The sequence below is a fragment of the Protopterus annectens genome, chromosome 9.part0 (assembly GCF_019279795.1).
Source record: "Protopterus annectens isolate FY-2018-M chromosome 9.part0, PAN1.0, whole genome shotgun sequence".
NCBI lineage: Eukaryota > Metazoa > Chordata > Ceratodontiformes > Protopteridae > Protopterus > Protopterus annectens.
The window spans coordinates 1,166,741,906-1,166,762,580 of NC_056743.1; positions in this window are offsets into that span (position 1 = coordinate 1,166,741,906).

Below are 20,675 nucleotides of genomic sequence, written 5' to 3' on the forward strand. Positions count from 1 at the left end.
AGCTAATTTACTATATTTTGCACTGTTATAAAGCTTGTTTACTGTTTCACTGCATTTTTGTACTGTTTTATACTGTTTTAACTGTATTTTCATTGCTAGATAGTGTTTCATTACTGTAATTGTGTTTCTATTGAACTACTTAACTGTAACCTACTTTTTCATACTGAGAGTTGTATTTTCTGTTTGTGAGTGCTGTATCTGTGCTTTTCTGTACATTTTTGTGAGGTTTCTCTGTTCTAGTCAGGTAGCATAGTCTGGATAGAGGCCTGCTGTTATCCAGGCCTGGTTGTTTTGTTTGTTGAGTTTCCTTTGTTTCTAGCAGCCATCTTCTGCTGGTACTGTCTTGTCTTCGCTGTTAGTGAGAGTAGCAGGGTTGCCTGACCTTCTCTAGCATGAGTGAGTGGTTGAAAGAGCAGCAACTAGTAGGATTGGGTAGTAATTCAAGCTTCTACATTTTTCCATCTTTTCTGGTATTTAAACCCTGTGTCTGCCGGGGGCAGTGCTTGCTTTTACCAGGCTGAGGAGTGGTGATTCATCACTGTGACAAAGAAAAAATTCCCTGAGGCTCCAAGAGCAGAATACATTTTTTCTTACATTTATTTCATTGAATTGCACTTCTTAACACTTACAATTGTGCTATACAGCTAATCTACTTTATTTTGCACTATTATAAAGCGTTTTTTACAGTTTCACTTCATTTTTATACTGTTATACTGTTTTAACTGTATTTTCATTGATATATAGTGTTTCATTACTGTAATTGCGTTTATTTTGAATTATGTAACTGTAAACTGCTTTTTCATACTGAGAGTTGTAGTTTCTGTTTGTGAGTGCTCTATTTGTGCTTTTCTGTGCATTTTCTGTGAGGTTTCTGTGTTCTAGCCAGGTAGCATAATCTGGATTATGGCCTGCTGTTATCAAATCTTTGTGGTTTTGCTTGTTGAGTTTCCTGTGTTTCTGGCAGCCATCTTCTGCTGGTAGTGTCTTGTCTTCACTGTCAGTGAGTACAACAAGGTTGTCTGACCTTCTCTAGCATGAGTGGTTGGTTGAAAGTACAAGAGCTAGCAGGATTGGACAGTAATTCAAGCTTCTAGATTCTTCCATCTTTTCTGGTATTTAAACCCTGTGTCTGCAGCGTGCTGCACTTGTCTGCTCGTTGCGCACTGCCGCTGTGTTGTTTTAACCCATTGCAAGGTATCTCAATTGCATTTTTTTCCTTACCAGCACTCCTGTTTAACTGATGCCCTCCCTTGCAACTGGTCTGATTTTATAAAGCCCCACTCAGACCTACAGATACTCTATTCTGATAATAGCCACTCTACCATCCTTTACCTCTCTTCCACAGATTCTGACAACCATGGACGGACAATTTCCTATGGTTTATCCTGCTTGTCTTGTTGACATGGGCATCATGAGACAGTGCAGCAACTGCCTCATGTACACAGACAACCCTCTTCTTCTACCACCTAGGAACACAATATGTGAGAGATTCAATTACATTAGGAACCTAGAATCCTTGCTGTCTCAATCACAAGCTAGTACATCTGGCACTGAGAAGGTTGTCTGCAAAAACATCACAAACACCACACCTCTAACACCACCCACACCTGTGCAGTACAATCCTACATATTTGGAGGTTCTCAATAAAAACATACTTAAACAAAAGACACTTCCTAGGCAAAGCACAGATGCACATCAGAACCCACTGCACCAAGCACCACACATAGTACACATGCCTGTATATCACAGCCTCTATGGCCTAGCCACAAACCCAACATACTAGTCATAGGAAACTCTATCGTGTGACACAGATGTGTCCCTCACCAGGCTAGACAAGGGGAAGTCATGGTAAGTTGCCTGTCGGGTGCTAGAATCTGCCATATCACTCATGTACTTAAGTCTCTCAGTAATAGGTACTGTTATGACTCTGTCATAGTCTATGTTGGTGTGAATGACTTGAGATGTACCTCTCTGGACTATATAGAGAGACATGATTGAGCTCACTGAATATGTATCCCAGGCAGGTATGTCTCTAGCCTTAAGCAGCATCCTACCATCACCCAGAATGATGCCTCAGTTCAAACAAAAAATGATTGACTTTAACAATTGACTTAGCTTCTGGTGTCATTCCAAGGAGATCCAGTACCTAACAGCCTGGGAGGACATAGGTTCATAGGTAGGTACTAGGCTATCGGCCCTAGGGCTTATACAAGCCCAGCCAAAAAGGTACCCTGGCTTTTGCCAACCAAGAAAATTATTTTCCTGTGCCACTGTTGAGCAGAGCCACAGAGGTGATCCCCAGGGTGAATTTCCTATTTCCCATCCAATCATCAAGATTAAATTAAAAGTTTTAAATGAATGATTTATTTTGCTGACATGAGCTTTTTTAACACAAGAAAAAGGTTTTTGATGCAGAACACTTTTAATTATTTAACTTGGTATTTAATTAGTTAATTGAATGGTGGCTGCATCCAATTACTGTGCAGTGCTTTGGTGCCTTTTTCCTTTTAAAACTGTGTATGAAGTTTTTTTCTTTTGTCTGATGAAGTCTTCCAAAGGTGGAAGATGAAAAGTGCTTCACATTAAACTTTTTTGGAGTTATTCTAGCCAGATCGGAGCCTGCGTTGTTTTTTTCATTTTGGAGAGTTTGTTGTTCCAGTTATTGTGGTGACAAGGTTTAGGTCCCTAGAACGTGTAGCTCAGAGGGATTGGGATTTCTTTAAGTGGTGCATGTCCAACAGCTCTGGGTTTGACATAGCTTTGTATGTAAGGCAGAGATCACCTCTGAGTAGGTGATATGCGATGGAGTAAAGCTGGAGGGAGTTTCTTGAGACGGTCTGTGTAGGGCATCTGTTTGAGGCCGGTAATCCCCTTTGTGAGGTATTTCTGCGGCCTTTCCAGTTGTTGTAGATGTCTTGTGAGGTACATACCAAAAGGGGCCTTGTACTCTATAATGGGTCTAATGAGTGATGAGTAGAAGGGAACAATGACCTCTTTTTTTCTGGATGAGAAACCTTTTGTGATGAGGTGTGCCACATAGAAGGATTTCCTGTCTACTGTGGCGATGTGATTATCAAAGGAGAGACTACTGTCCACCTGTGTCCCAAGGTCTCTTATCACACTTTCGGTGTTAAGTATACTACCACCTATGTTGTGGTTCATGGGTACAGAGTTTTTACCAAAGGGGATGACAATGCACTTTTTGGCATTGAGCTTGAGGCCATGGCTTTGACACCAGGCATCTGTCTCAGTGAGGCCCTTTTGTAGGATGTCCACATCGTTAGGAGTTTCGATTATGGCTCCTAGTTTGCAGTCATCTGCGAACTTCATTAGCCAAAGACCTTCTGTGTCAGCCTGTACTTCAGAGAAGTAGATACCTAACAGGAGAGGACCCAGGACTGAACCCTGTGGTACTCCACTTGTCACTGGTCTAAAGTCGGATTTGGAGTCTGCTACTTTCACAGTGTGGGTTCTGTCAGTGAGCCAGTTGGCAACATGACTGAGAAACCACGATGCTTTGCCAGAGATGACCTTCATCTGTCTCCCCTGGGCTTCAGGCTTCTGGCAAAGACTCTTGCCTCCCCCATAGCGCATTTTTTAGGCAAAGTCATGAGAACAAAATTACCAACATGAAAAATTCTTCTAAATGAAATTTAAAGGTCATGCTGCTAAATGCTAGGAGTCTTAACATGAAACTGCATTCATTGCAAGCATTCCTTGCCCGGGAAGATGCTGGCATTTGTGGAGTCACTAATACCTGGTTCAAAGCTGCAGAGAGCACACCAGCCTTACCAGGTTACTTGTCCTACCATACTTTCAGACCCTAAACAGAGGGCTACAAAGCCAAATGAGGTGGAGTTTCAATATTTATCAATGACATACACACCTCCAGGCTGGTCAAATAGTATGATGCACAGGACACACTCCAGGTGCAGTTAACTGTTGACAAAACACCTACTCAAATCATAGCTAGCTACAGACCCCAGCCATGACTCAGGAGGCCCACTCCACCTATCTGGACTTACATGAATCAATCAAGATTCAACCTTCTACCTTGATCCTGGGTGACTTTAACTACCCAACAATAGAGTGGAAGACCTATTCGATTCAAACACGAATGCCCAGAGATTCCTAGATTTTGTCAATGAAAATGCATTGGAACAGCTGGTCGACACCCCCACAAGATGTGAACATATTCTGGACCTGGTACTAACCAACATGAGTAGCCACTGTAGCACTCCTACAGTGTCATCCTCCTTGGTAAGATCCAACCAGAGTAGCCACTGTAGCACCTCTACAGTGTCATCCTCCTTGGTAAGACCCGACCATAAAGCAATCACTTATGAAGTCACCATCTCCTGTGACCTCCACCCCTTGCCAAGGTCGACCAAAAAAAATTTCCAAAGCTGACTACACCCTCATGAGAGCAAGTATAAGCAGCTTCACAGTCACCATCCCTTCAGTTGGAACAAACACTAATGTACAATCCTACACCATAAAACTATATGAACACCTACATAGCTGCATGGACTCAGCATTACCTGACAGGACCAAATCATCTTCCTCAAAAAAAGAGTAAACCTTTCTGGTTGACAGCAGTAGTAAACAGACTCAATAATAAAAGGAAACAATTGCTGTCCAGGACCAAGAAGGAGCATGTGCCAAGTTGGAAGCACTCTCTCCTTTGTCTGAACAAGCAAATACGGTCACTGGACAAATCCTCTAAGGCTAACTTCAAGTCCAAATTGGCCACATCCACTAAGGATAATTGCAAGGCCTTCTTTGCATACATCTGCAATCTCAAACATAAGTCCCAAATCTGCTCTGAATTGGTGGTAAAGAATACCACCTACACAGACTCCATAGATATAGCCAATCTGCTGGCAGAAAAGTTCGGTAAAAATATCACCCCCCCTGTCCCCCCATCAGTAAACCAGGACATCCCTAGCACCTGCCCCCCTCCCCTCATCATCAGGGAGTAAGTTATTGATGCCCTCTCAAAGACAAAAAATACAGCCTCCATGGGACCCAACAACATCCCTGGCTGTGTCCTACATGAACTCAGGCAAGAGCTCTCAGCACCACTAGGCACCCTATTCAACCAAAGCCTGTGCACCAGCTTCATCCCTGAAACACAAACACAAACTAAGTCCATACCACCAAAAGAAGAAGCCACTCAGTATGTCCAGCTGCCCAAATAAATCCTGTAAGCATGAGTGAAGTGACGTACTGTTTATTACAAAAAACAAGAAATCACATAAAGCGCTTTTCGTCAGGCCACATAGCCCAACTTCTTCAGATATTCATTCAACATAAAACATTGACTATATAGGAAGTGAAAGAGTCAGCTGGTTCCTGGAGCAAACAGGAATCAGCTGTTCTTAAAGAGGCACTCACCCTCATTCATTACCTGAAATGTAGCTTGAACAGCTCTCATCTACACAATTGTTTAAAAACAATATTTCAAAGTAGTAAATAAATAGTGTAAAATGACTTAAAAACAATATTTGTCTGTTATAAAATGTTAATGCAGTTAATATTAAAGTTAAAAAGTGTATATGAGGTGTATATATGTGCATGTCTAAAAAATGTCTATGTATGCATAAGTGTCACCGTATGTATAATGTTAATATTTAAGATGAGGTGTAAAGAATGTAACAAGACATAAAACACATAAGCAAAAGCAGCAAGAACCTAAAAGTAAGGAGCTGTAAGTCAAGTAAACTAAAAAGCAATGGTATATATAAAACCATATTGAGAACAGTATGGTGATTAGCTCCTAACCAATTTTTTAAGTTGTAATATACAATTAATTGAGTACATTTCACTAATACCCGGAGAGTAACACGCAAAAGTGCATAATTGCCAACTCAGTTCTAATTTCTCTAAAAGTAAAGAGAAAGGACCTTCTCTAGGGTCATAGGTGATGCAATCTATAGCCCTAAAAGTAAAGTCATGGGTGGGTGCTTTCATGGTGTGCTGGCCAAAGCATTGTCTGACTTGTTAGACCTAATGGCGTATGTATGTTCGAATACTCTGTCCCTAAGCCTTCTATCAGTTTTGCCAATGTAGAAGGCAGGGCAGGTGTGACACTTAGCCAGGTATACTACTCCCTTAGAGTTACAATCAAATTTGTACTTGGTGTTATATTTAAAACCTCGTATACTAAATTTCATTCCCTGCTCCATGTATTTACAATAAGGGCATGACAAACATTTGTTCATACCTGTGTATCTAGGTGTATAGGAGTCCAAATAACAAGTTTCCACTAGGTTCTTTAAGTTTTTTCCTTTTCTATAAACTATTTTGGGGAAATCGATGGGGTCTCCTGCCAATTGTGTGTCCATGTTTATTAGGTCCCAATTTTTCTTTAAAATGTTTATAAAATCACAGCTGTCTATACAGTACATAATAATAAGCCTATTTTGATTTAATATTCCCACTTGTAGTGGGCAACTGTTTAGTTCTAAACTGTGGTTACTTGATAGTATTGCTTTGTAAAGGCCCACTTCTCTTTTATTTTTCACTTCCTGACAAATCTCTTGTAGGAGTGAAGTAGGGTAGCCTCTCTTTTTAAACATGTCCATAAGTGTTGAGCATTCTTCAATAAACTGGTTGTCATCCGTAACCATTCGAGCTGCCCTTACAAATTGGCCCTTGACAACCGAACGTTTTTGGTGGGCCAGATGGCAGCTACTGTAATGAAGAAATGCGTTAGAGTGCATTTCCTTTCTGTAAATCCTGGCTTTGAAGCAATGATTTTGTCTATCCTTACTTAAATCGACATCTAAGTAAGCAATTCTGTCCTGTGAAAAACTATGTGTAAGTTTTAAAAATGCACTGGTGTTGTTTAGGTAAGTTAAAAAGTTGGAAGCCTCCTGTTGGTTACCCTGGAACATAATAAATATATCATCCAGGAAATGTATATAGTATTTGACCTTACTTGTGTATGCAGTTGTGCCAAAAACATATTCATGTTCCCAATAGGCCATTACTAAATTTGCAAATGCACTACCACATGGGGAGCCCATAGTCACTCCTATTTTTTGTAAGTAGTATCTGTTGTTAAAAATAATGTAATTGTTTAGAAAGAACTCTATCCAATAGTTCAGCCATCAATTTTACTTCATTCTGGGGGGCTCCCATACCATGTAGTAACAAACTCACCCATTCTATTCCCTCTGTATGCGGAATCGAAGAATACAGATCTTTCACATCTATTGTGAGAAAATTTAAGTCGTCTTGGTATTGTAGGTTATTAATGTTGTCCAAAAATGTCCAAGAGTCTTTACAAATGTGCTTTTGTTGAGCCACATATTTCTTTAAAGTGTAGTCAATAAATTATGAGCAAGCATAGGTAATACTTGCTCTGGCATCAACCAGTGGTCTCATGGGTGGGTTGTTTGTGCATTTATGTATTTTTGGCACTCCAAAAATAGTGGGTATCCTTGGGGCTGACATATATAGATAATTTGCTACAGTCATGTCTATCCTTGCTTCAATTAATAATTCATTGAATAATGCCCTAACTCTTCCATAAGCTATGTTTAATTAATTCTTTGATACCTCCTCGTAGGTGTCACTTTCTAAAATAGTCTGAATTTTGTTGTTGTAGTCATCCAAGTTAAAAATAACTATGCCCCCTCCCTTATCTGGTTTCATTGTCCTAACATGTGCTTGTTGCAAATACATAAGTGCTTGTTTTTCTTCCTTAGTAATGTTGTAGTTAAAGCTAATAGTTTGTTCGTTATTCATCTTGTCCATTTTGTAAAAAAATGTCTAACATACATATTTTTTCAAATAAAGCCACAGCTGGGTGGGAATGAGGACAAAATGTACTAGAAATGTAAAATGGTGTAACAGAGGGTGGTGCCTCTCCTAATAATAAATTTAAATTCAACTCCCTAATAAATAATATAAAATCAGTAATAAACTCTGCTACATTAGTTCTACATGAAGGAACAAAAGTAAAACCTTTTGCTAATAAATTAGCCAAAGTAGCATTGACATGAAAGTCAGAATAGTTAAAAATCTTAAAGTCCCCAGTAGAATTATGTACAATAGTAACAACCGGTTCTTTAAGGGTATGTTCTCTTCATGTAAATTCTCCTGCTGTGCAGGTTCTGTAGAAGAAGAGTTTGTGGTATCCACGTTATTGTGATCACTGGTTACTGGTGTGGATGAAAGTACGTTTTCCTCGGGCCTTGCCTCAGGTTGTACCCTGAGGCAGAAACTTCAAAATCCTGATTGCCGTGGCCATTTTGGCCTCTTTGACCATGATGGACGTTATGGAAGTTATTACCCTGGGTGGCTGCATTGAGTCTATTAGTTTGAACCCCATTGGAGTTAGTCTTATACTTTTTATTACTATTGTTGTTGTTGTTATTATTGCCTTTCTTTTTGGATATTTTTGTCCAGCCCTCTTCAAGTTGGTCCATTTCATGCATGTCCATAGCTGCATCAGCTCCTCCTGCTGTCATACCCTGACTTTGGTCCCTTGTGTTGCCAAAGTTCGTTTGAGACAATGGAGGTGCTGGGCATGCCAAACCCTTATCATAGGCTTCCCTGTCACGATTTAGTTTTTTAACTTTGTTACTTTTTAGTTTCTCAAGGTAATGATCAATAGTAGAAAACGATCTTTCGTACTCGTACTTATAACGAAAGAAGTCACCGTCTCTCTTTATTTCTCCATCTAAACTAGTAGCTTCCTGTAATAAGACGTCTGCAGCTTTTTGATAGTGTTTACTTATAAGTTGCAACAGTTCAATGCCATGGTTATTAAACATTTTTATTAGGTCCTGGTGGAATTCCGAGCCTCCTACCAGCCCAGTAGGGTAGTGCCAAACTCGGAGACCTTTTGGAACTATGCCCTCACTGATACATTGTTTAAAGTAAGCAAGTTCCAAATGAATTTTTTTGTATTTAAGCAACTTTAAGTCTAATAATTTAAGTTTACCATTCAGTGTTTCAGTTTGTACGTTTACAGTAGTTGGCTCACCTTGTGTTCGAGCTGAAGTAGCAAGTTGAAAAGATGGTAACTGTTCTGACCAAGAAGAAAGGTTAAAATTAAAATTCAGGTTCACTTCTGGTCCATTGGAAATGTGCTGTCCTAGTGAAACATGGCTTTTGCCTCTGTTGTTACGTCCGCATTCCAACTCTTCTTGCAGTGTGGGATGAATAGACATATTAAGGAGAGGGTCCTCATCTGGTGTGTCCATACAAATATCAGTAGGAGGACTTACTAGTTTCTGTTGATTAGTAGATGGTAATGAAGATCCTTTTGCTGCAATAGGTGGCGCCATAGGTTTCCCTGCAATGTTGTCAACTCTAGCCGCCAAAACACCAAGCTGTTTGGTTAATTTAAGCACTAGAGCCTATAAAGTAGACAGTGCTCCTTCCGTTTCATTGGTGCCTCCATCTGGGCCAACAGTAAGGGAAGCAGGTACATTTGCAGGCTCTTCCATGAAAAACAAACGAAGCTGAAACACAAACACAAACTAAGTCCGTACCACCAAAAGAAGCCACTCAGTATGTCCAGCTGCCCAAAAAAATCCTGTAAGCACGAGTGAGGTGACGTACTGTTTATTACAAAAAACAAGAAATCACATAAAGCGCTTTTCGTCAGGCCACATAGCCCAACTTCTTCAGATATTCATTCAACATAAAACATTGACTATATAGGAAGTGAAAGAGTCAGCTGGTTCCTGAAGCAAACAGGAATCAGCTGTTCTTAAAGAGGCACTCATCCTCATTTATTACCTGAAATGTAGTTTGAACAGCTCTCATCTACACAATTGTTTAAAAACAATATTTCAGCTTCGTCCCAGCAGAATGGAGGACAGTCACTGTCATCCCTCTGCACAAAGGTGGAGCATCCATTGACCATGGCAATTATAGGCCCATCAGCTTAACTAGCCTGATCTGTAAGGCCATGGAATGCATTATCATGGACCTTATAGACAAGGGCAATGGCAACCTCCAAACGCTTAATCCCACACATTTTAGTCTTGTCAAAGGCAGATCATGCCTGTTAAACTTCATCACCTTCTTCAAAACAGTCACCAAAGCCATGGATGAGGGCAAGACAGTGCACAGCACCTACCTTGAACTAGCCAAAGCCTTCGACACTATTCCTCACTCAGGCATAATAGAAAAAGTCTCCCAGCTAGGCATCAACCCATAAGTTACCAGATGGGTAGCTAACTGGCTCACTGATAGAACCCACTCAGTCAAAATAGGGGAAGCCACCTCTAGTAGTAGACCAGTAACAAGCGGTGTACCCCAAGAATCAGTCTTGAGGCCTTTGCTGTTTGGGATATACTTTTCTGAGGTGCAAGCCAAAACCAGTGGTCTATCGCTGACCACGTTTGCAGATGACTGCAAGCTGGGCACTGTCATAAGTTCCCCTAGTGATGTGAACATCCTCCAAGAGGGCCTTAACCAAACTAATGGCTGGTGCCAGAAGTAGGGCCTCAAACTGAATGCCAAGCAATGAATCATTATTCTCTTTGGGAAAAATGATATCCCCACTAAGTATCTCAATAATAACAACGTACTAAGCATGCAATCAGTCGTGAGGGACTGGGGCACCCAGGTTGATAGCAACCTTACTTTTGACCACCATGTTTCCTCCACTGTACTGAAGGCTTTCTACATGGCCCACCTCATAAGTAAGGGTATTTCATCCAGGAACAAGGAGGTCATAACATCCATGTACTCCTCCCTTATCAGACCCATTATCGAGTACAATGCCCCCTTCGGCATGTACCTTGCCAAACACATGCAGCAGTTGGAGAGACCACAAAGGTTCCTGACCAGAACAATCTAGGGTCTCAAACACCTATCCTATACAGATAAGCTAAAAGCCCTGTCCCTCTACTCAGTCTCGTACAGACTGCTTAGAGGTGACCTGTGTCTGGCATGAAAGGCCGTCTCAGAGTCAGCCTTGATGGAGTTGCTGCATATCCATAAGTCAAACTCCATTGGCACAACCTGCACGCATGGTATCAACCTGGTCTGTGACATTAATAGAACCTGTTGGTGGGATAGATTTGTGTCCCAACAACTCCTCCATCTGTGGAATAGACTTCCTCTCCATGTCAAGCAGAGTACCTCACTAGCCCTCTTTAAGAGTAACCTGGACGACTGGATGGGGAAGTGTGATAAAAGACCTTGGGACACAGGTGGACAGTAGTCTCTCCTTTGATAATCGCATCGCCACAGTAGTCAGGAAATCCTTCTACATGGCACATCTCATCACAAAAGGTTTCTCATCCAGAAAAAAAGAGGTCATTGTTCCCCTCTACTCATCACTCATTAGACCCATTATAGAGTACAACGCCCCTTTTGGTATGTACCTCACAAGACATCTACAACATGGAAAGGCCAAGGAAATACCTCACGAAGAGGATTACCGGTCTCAAACAGATGCCCTACGCAGACCGTCTCAAAAAACTCCAGCTTTACTCCATCGCATATCGCCTATTCATAGGTGATCTCTGCCTAACATACAAAGCTATGTCAAACCCAGAGCTGTTGGACATGCTCCACTTAAAGAAATCCCAATCCCTCTGAGCTACATGCTCTAGGGACCTAAACCTTGTCACCACAATAAACAGAACATGCCAGAGGGATAGATTCCTGTCTCAGAGACTTCCCATACTCTGGAAAAAACTACATATCTATATCAAACAAAGCTCCTCATTAGCACTCTTCAAGAAAAATCTTGATGATTGGATGGGAAATAAGAAATTCACCCTGGGGATCACCTCTGTGGCTCTGCTCGACAGTGGCACAGGAAAATAATTTTCTTGGGTGGCAAAAGCCAGGGTACCTTTTTGGCTGGGCTTGTATAGGCCCCAAGGCTGACAGCCTAGTACCTACCTATGAACCTATGCCCCTGGGATCCCACCTGTGTCCCTGCTGGACAGGGAAAACAGGTGCTGACTTTGTGTGAACATGGGTGAAATTCTTGGCTAGAGTTGTAAGGGTCTCCAGGCCAGTAGCTTAGTATTGTCCTATGAATCTATGAACCTATGTTTTTTATGCACCAAGATTAATTATAAGCACATGCATAGTAGCCTGTTAACATGCATAATGTTGGTCCATTTGATTTGACATCAGGCATGTTGACATAAGTAGTGTTTGACTAATTTAAGTAGTTAGTTCTCTCTCTCTGTATATATATATATATATATATATATATATATATATATATTTATATATATATATATATATATATATATATATATATTTATATATATATATATATATATATATATATATATATATATATATATACACACACACACACACACAGACACACACAAACACGCGCGCGCGCACACACCGATCTGGTGAGATGTCAGCTTATTGAGTGTTTTTTCTCAGGGTTTAATTTCTCCAAGTCCTTTGGGTTTCTAATACTATGACAGGAATGTACCCCATTTGTAAGTCAAAGTATAATTAAAGTTCATGAAATTAGTATTGTTTCAGTCTTTGATGTCAGCCAAAAGTGCTATTTGCAGCACCTGCAATATGACCAGAACTAACTCCTTCTGCAAATCATATAGTGTTACATGTATCAGTAGCATATTTAAATAAGACTAAACTCTCTTTTTTATACGACCCATTGCTCCTTTTACTATTGGAACAGTCTGGGTATCCTTCTTCCACATTGCCCTTGTTTCTGCCTGCAGTCCTGGTGTTTTATGACTTTGTGTCTCTCTGCATGTAAGACACTGTAATCACTGGGTGTAGCAATTTCAGTGATCAATGCTACTTTTGTTTTGTTTGCATAGACTACTATAACTAGTTTGCTTTTATCTATTTTTTGAACTATTGATAATGGGTTATCCCATGTGATATAAACTTCATCTATAATGCATTGTGGCTGATGTTTCCAATGCTTCTCAGCTACTTCTGTAATGTGAATGTTGCACAATCCCCAATGCATCAGTCTTGCCACATTATTATGCCTTTCAGTATACAGGCCCTCTGTCATTAGTGTATCACACCTAGCAACAAAATGTGTGACTGTTTCCAGTTCTGTTTTACAGCACCTGCATTGGTCCCTCTCACATGCTCAATGGACTTTGTAAGCCAATGTGTATATGGTCCAATATCTGGGCTGCCAATATTAGCCTTTCATCTTTTAGTTTATATTCACCTCTTCTTAGCTATAACTGCGTCAGATCCTGATCAACATGAGGTTGTTTCAGGAGTTTTCTGTACTTGCAACTATATTTATTCCTTTTCCACATTTCCTGCCTTCTTATCTGATCCTCCTCCTTATAGGTTCATAGGTTCATAGGTTGGTACTAGGCTATCGGCCCTAGGGCCTATACAAGCCTAGCCATAACAATTCCCTGGATATTTCTTCCCACAATATAATCTTTCTATCTTTTGTTTTTATTTTTGGCACATTCTATTGCTGCCTTATTTTATCTACTTATGGTTTGGTTTCCATTCCCGCTTGACAACGATATGCTTCTGCTAAACTAAGCAAGGAAGTCATCTTAGACTTTTTCACTTCATGTTTCAAAACTTTCACTATGTTTGGATCTGATGAAGTCAGCAGATTTGTATGCAGTCCTACAATTATAGATCTATACATGTAATCATTTTCAAAGAGGCCCATATCTCCTTCAGAATGAATAATATATAATCTTGGTATACGCTGATTTTTATATATCATTTGATAAGAGTGAAACATTTTACTTGTTTTCATTTCCAAATTATCTAATACATTTGGGGCCAGTCACTTACCCCAAAACTGTAAGTTAGAACAGGATGAACAAATTGATTTATAACTTGGTCTTCGTTCCTAGATATCAGGGCTGTTTTCAGTATTAATTTTAGTCTTCTAAAATATTCCTTACCGAGTTTTGTTGGCATTTCTGCATGTTTTATTGTTGATCCTTCATCAGTTTCAAAATATTTATACACTCCCTCCTGTATAACTGTACAAGTTCCTTTAATATCACATTCCTGTCCCAGACAGATATTTTTGTTGTGCTGCAGCTTTCCTGCTTTAAATGTTGCTTTTGCACATTTATCAAGACCAAATTACATTCTTATATCTTCTAAGAAGGTTTTGACAACTTCCAGTTGTGTTTTCAACTCCTCATCTGATGAAGTATACAGTTTTAAGTCATCTACAAAACTAAGATGAGAACCTTTTACTATTTGTTGTTTTGGGGTAGCCAAATTGTAACCATGAAGTAATCTGTTAAGTAGAGAGCTTAATGGATTAACAGCAAGACAAAAGAGCAACTGCGACAGAGTCACCCTGGAATATCCCCCTTTGAATTTTTATCCTTGTGATAATAATTTGTCCTTTATCATGACTTAGCTGCATATTGGTTTGTCACTGTTTCCTGGTCACTGTAATATAACTGATCAATGTGAGGTACATCTTATAGATCTCTAAGCACTCCTTTATCCATGAATATGGGATGCTGTCAAATGCTTTTTTATAATCTAGCCATACAATACTTAGATCCTGGAAACTATCGCCCCATAAGCCTGACTAGCTTGGTCTGCAAAGCTATGGAAAGGATCATCATGGACCTCATAAATAAAGATATTGGGGATCTACAGACATTGGATCCTACCCAGTTCGGCTTTGTTAAGGGCAGATCCTGCCTCTTAAACCTGGTTGATTTCTTTGAAACAGTCACCAAGGCCATTGACGAGGGGAAGGTGGTCCACACAGCCTACCTGGACCTCGCAAAAGCCTTCGATACATTACCCCACTCGGGCATTATAGGTAAGCTCACCAGCTTAAATGTAAACCCCTATGTCACTAGATGGATTGCAAACTGGCTCAAGGACAGAACCTACATGGTTAGAATTGCTGGAGCCATGTCAGACTCCAAACCAGTTACAAGTGGTGTCCCACAAGGCTCAGTCCTGGGACCTCTCTTGTTCGGTATATATTTCTCGGAGGTACAGGCCAACACGGAAGGACTGTGGCTGACCAAGTTCGCAGATGACTGCAAACTGGGTGCCATAATCGACTCTCCAGCCGACACAAGCATCCTCCAAAAGGGCCTCATAGAAACAGACAACTGGTGCCGGTGCCATGGCCTCAAGCTAAATGCCAAAAAGTGTATAGTCATCCCCTTTGGCAAAAACAAAGTGCCCACAAATTACCACATAGGTGGTAATCCATTAAGTACAGAAGAAGTAATTAGGGACCTGGGGACCCAAGTTGATAGCAATCTCTCATTTGACAACCACATGGCCAAAGTGGTTAGAAAAACATTTTATATAGCCCACCTAATCATGAAGAGATTCACATCTAGATCAGGGGAGGTCATCGTACCTCTTTACTCATCCCTCATCAGGCCCATAATTGAGTACAATGCCCTTTTTGGGATGTACCTTACCAGACACCTGCAGCAACTGGAAAGACCCCAAAAGTACCTCACCAAGAGGATCAAAGGGCTCAAACAGATGCCATATGCTGCCCGGTTAAAGAAACTCCAGCTCTACTCAGTGGCATACCACCTGTTCAGAGGCGATCTGTGCCTGACATATAAAGCCATGTCCAACCCGGACTTAATGGACATGCTGCACCTCAGAAAATCCAAATCCCATCGAGCTACGCGCTCGAGAGACTTGAACCTCAGCACTGAAATAAATAGGACATGCTGGAGGGACAGATTCATAACCCAGAGGCTCCCTTCACTCTGGAATAAAATCCCAGTCCAGGTTAGGCAGAGTCCCTCATTGACTCTCTTCAAGAGGAATCTTGATGAGTGGATGGGAGATCGTAGGTTTACCCCGGGTATCACTTCTGTGTCACTGTTAGACAGAGGCACAGTATACTAACCTCGAAAAAGGGCATAGCAAAATAAATTTAAAATGGGTGGCGAAAGCCAAACACATTCTGGCTAGGCTTATAAATGCCCTAGGGCAGATAGCCTAGTATGAACCTATGAACCTATGAACCTATGAACCTATTCTTCCCCTTTTTACAATTCTATATTATGATTTTATTTAACAACTGTCCTTTGTTCCATATGACTTTGATCATTTGTTCCATATGACTTTCTATTGTTAACCTTTTGTTCTATTGCCATGACTGAGTCTTCTAAATGACAATAAACTGTGCTGGCATTAATTCCAATGTATAGTTTATACATCATTGGAAGGCAATTTATTGGTCTATAGTTTTTAGGATAGCTTGCAGTTTCACTCTTAGGAAGGAGTATCATTTTTTCCTGATATTAACCAGGTTGGTGTCTGTTCAGGGACTGCATATAAGTAGTTTTTAGTCAGGACAAAATCTTTGTGTAAAGATATTAATACTTTTAGCCAGAAGTTAGGTACTGCATCTGGACCTAGGGTTTTCCATTTAGGAGCTTTTCTTAATTTTGCTTTAACTTCTCTGGCTGTTACTTTGTCCCATTTCATATGCTGTACATTTGAACTCTTTACAGTTTCTTTTACTTCTAGCCATTCAGCATCTTTATTATGATCCACATGATCTTCATAGATATTTCTCTAAAATGTGTTGATTTTTTTCTTTTTTTAGTGGTGCTTCTATTCCTTTTGTTTTGCTTCCCAATTCTCTATAAAACTTTTTTTGGGTCATCAATGAATTTCTTATTTTCAGAATAAGAGGAAGACCTTACAGGAGCTTAAACATGTGCTTGTTTCTTCTGTGCCTACATTTCAAATAAACTACCCCAATAAGTCAGCCCTTGCTTGTAGGCAATCTTGCCCTTCTACTAAAAGTAAAGAGTGACAAATGGGCTCTTTATGCTAAGGCCAATCGGACTTCAGGTATTCAGAAGCCTTTTTTCCTGACAAGCCAGGTGCTGTATGCCTATCTGTCTCTCTAGCCACATTCCTCTTTCTCTTCGCCTTTCTCTTTCTCTTCCTGTTTGGCTTCAGATCACTCAGGATTATTGGATCCTGTCAATCATTTGTCAGGAGTACTTCAAGGTGTAGAAATCCCGTCCTCCTTTTATGGGCATTCAAATAATCAAATGAAACTCTCTGTGGTGTCTAAATGGGTCCAAATATAAAAATACATAATCCACAGAAAAACAAACACAGGGCTCAATCATCAAGACTTTAATACAACTGCAGAAATAAAAACAGCAGCCAAGCTTTCAAGTAAAAACAAACTCTTCTTCAATGCTAATACAAAGAAACATTCTGCAGAATTCTGCATAGAAAGGAGTCTACACAGACAGAATAAAAAGTAAAAGGTGTGAGCTTTGTACAGAATTGATCTTAACATGCAACAGCATTAGATTTAGGCTGGATGCAAGAAAAGGAGAGTAACAATAACATAATCCTTTTTTGTGCCATGATAGAAATGCAGCTTTGCTCCCCATCCCCAAATGAACAGTACATGTGTAAGTAATGCAGACAGATAAAAGTGTAAAAGTGTCTGCTAACCAAAATGATTGTAAAAAACATTAGACTATTCATAGTTACATGTCAGCATATACAATATGTAGCTAACGAAATGCAGGCATATCATATAAAAATCAGTCCTTCTCTGTGCAGATATATCCCAAAGTAATACCATCTCTTCTGTGTTCAACACATAAACAATTTGCCTCTCCTTCAGCTTCCTTAGCTACATGGTTGCGGTCTGGTGTAGATTCAGGGCTGTCAGCATGGTGAATATGCAAATGAGATCCAAACTCATTAGAATTGCTGAATCCCAAAAAACTCGATCTGTGTAGGGATGTAAACAATGTGCAGGGTCTGCCTTAGTGCTTGAGTTTAATGGATGGCAACTGTGAATGCTTACATCTGGTGGGGGTACGTCAGGTTAGACTTATTAAGTGTTAAATCTATCAAGGTTGGAAATGCAAGTAAGCAGCACACAATTCACAGGTTCTGTTTCATTAACATCCAACCTCCTCTTCATTTGTTGGCAAACTGTGTTTTTTCTGTCATTTTATTATTATTATTATTTTTTGGCCAGTGTTTGCATGATGCGGTGCTTATCTCAGTCATTGGAAAGGCAGAAATGAATGAAGTTTTTCTGTGCTTATCTTGTTTGTGCAGTGTTGCATGACAGGCAAAAGGGAGATCTTATGCATGATTGGTAAATAAGGGAATGTCATTTAACCATTCCTGTGCCAGCAGTGCTAAAGTCTGAATACACCAGCTACTTAACTGACTGTGACTGCAGGTGTTAATGTACTTAATGCAGTGAGACATTCCTTTTTGAGGCCAGATGGTACTGGGTTCCAATACAGCTGTATCTAACACTTTTAAGTACTTTTGTATTACCATTGGTGCCAGTTGGCATGCAATATGCACCATCATACAATTATGCATTAAAGAAAGGAAATGGGGAAAATAGGACAGTGGTGAAATGAGGAGCAAGCAGGAAGAAGAACAAATGGTAATCAATGCAAGAATGTGCAAGAGGAAGGTAGGAAAGAACCATAGCTATCCATTTCTTCAACAGTAAAAACAGATAATATGTGCAGAATATTACCTGATTTGGATTGTCACCTCTAGAGAGAGGGGTGACCACAACACAATCATGTTGTACAGCCAATTGGACTGAATTAAGTGTGTCAAGAAGACACGTGTGCAGTATGGAATGATTTTTTTTTTTGTGGGATAGGTACCCATTTTTTTTTTTTTTTTTTTTTGAGAGAGAGAGTAATGTTGAGGAAGGAAAGTAGGTATGTCTGGGTCTGGTAAGTTGGGTAGGTGAGGAAGCAATTGCAGACAGATAAGACAAACAAAACAAGAGACACGAATGGTGATAGACACAAGGTCGGTGGACACCATGGATGGGGTGAGAATGGAGAGATCCAGGACTGATGGTCTTCAAGCTGGGTGACAGTGAGAATCGAGTCCCCACCAACAGGGCAGTCATCACTACCACCTCAGTCCATTACTGACTGGAGTGCTGAACATCTCTTTTTCCTCCTCCTGATCCTATGTAACATGAGGGAGAGCAGCTTCTCCATCCAGCATAGGCATGCACCGACAGTGCAGCACACAAAACCCTATGCACCATCCCTGGCAATTCAGGATGGGTGATAAACTCACCACCTCTGCCATTGCTACCAGAGGGAGCCACTGGACTATCCTCCAGGGCAGAACTACCTGAGGGGGCAGGCAGTGCAGTGTAGCAGAGGTGGTGATGCCAGGTTGGCTCCCAGACATGTTGGGCAATGATGCTAGGGCTGGTGGAATGGGGACAGGCAGATCCTGTGATACAGGCCTAAGCCACTGTGCTGTAGAGCATTTCATGATGTGATACACATGGATGACATGGACACACTTTGATGACACATAATAATATAAAACAAAAACAATAAAAGGGAGAGAGAGAGATACAATGCATTAATACAATTAATCCACTCTATTATCTTAACCTTTACTCTGACGACTACCACCCCTAACAGATAACTATTGCTTTTAAGACTACCAGTTCTTAACAGATGTACACTTTACTACAGATGGCAGCAAGTACTCCTTTGCATGTGCATATATCACACATATGTGTGCTCCAGTTATACAGATTACAGCTTACAGCTGAGTGTTTCTGCCACTAGTATAGAACTTTTAATTTAAACCTTTAAGTTACACATAATTTAAGAATTAACAGTATTGTATATGTGGGGCGTGTGGTATTTGAACCTACCACTTCTGACTAAAGTCTATTGTACTCTTGGTTTGTGCTACAGACTAATGCATGCATACTTGCTTTTACAGTTGAGATATGCATGGTCAATTTGATACAATACCAAACAAATTAGTTTTAATGTTTGATGCTACAATAACACTACTCTTCTGCTGCATACATAACATATGCTTCCCTCATTCTCACCAATCTAGTGCCATGGTTCCTAACATTGCACTTCCTTTCCATGGCAGCTGTAGAAAAAACAGAACAGAAAAGAATACATTATGAATACCAGTCTTGTCTTTATTCAGTTTTTAAGCCTTACAAGTACTGCATGTAGCTGATACTTACACATCTGTGGGATGTCCTCTATCCTATATTCCTCAATCCAAGCATCAAGAGTACCCCTCTTCCTCTTACGGAGGTCATTGTAGTGATGTCTTCACTGGTCTCCAGTGCAGGGGATACTGTTGGAACTGGGTGCAGCCCAGGGCAAATTATCCCAAGCCTCTGACTTAAACTGGGTCCCAGAATAGTCCCTCTGCAGCAGCCTGGCACTGTGGTGTTTCACTAGGAGTCCAAGAAAAATCTGTGACTGCTAGACAACCTATCTCTGGGTCCTAAATTTCACATCCTCTCCATGAATGCCTACCATGTTTACCATGATCAAGAGCAATTGAGACTGATGGTTGCCCACCAGTTCCAGTTATCACATTTACTGGGAGTGTGTGCACTGTTTGAAAATGTTGCACATCACTTACCGTCGTGCAAACATGGTGTTCATGGGTGAGCACTGCTGAGCAACATATTTGTGTGATGGCAAGTTGCACTCAACAGTAGCAAGCAAGGCAATTTCAAGGTTATTTGATGTATAGGCATTTCTGTAAGTGTGTTAGTCAAATATGAAGGCCAGTCAGTCCAGATAGTAGAAATATACTTACAGGAACTTACAACATAGTATACCCACAGTCATATACTTGATAATAAATGGGTAACACATCGATAAATAAATAAATAAATAAATAAATAAATAAATAAATAAATAAATAAA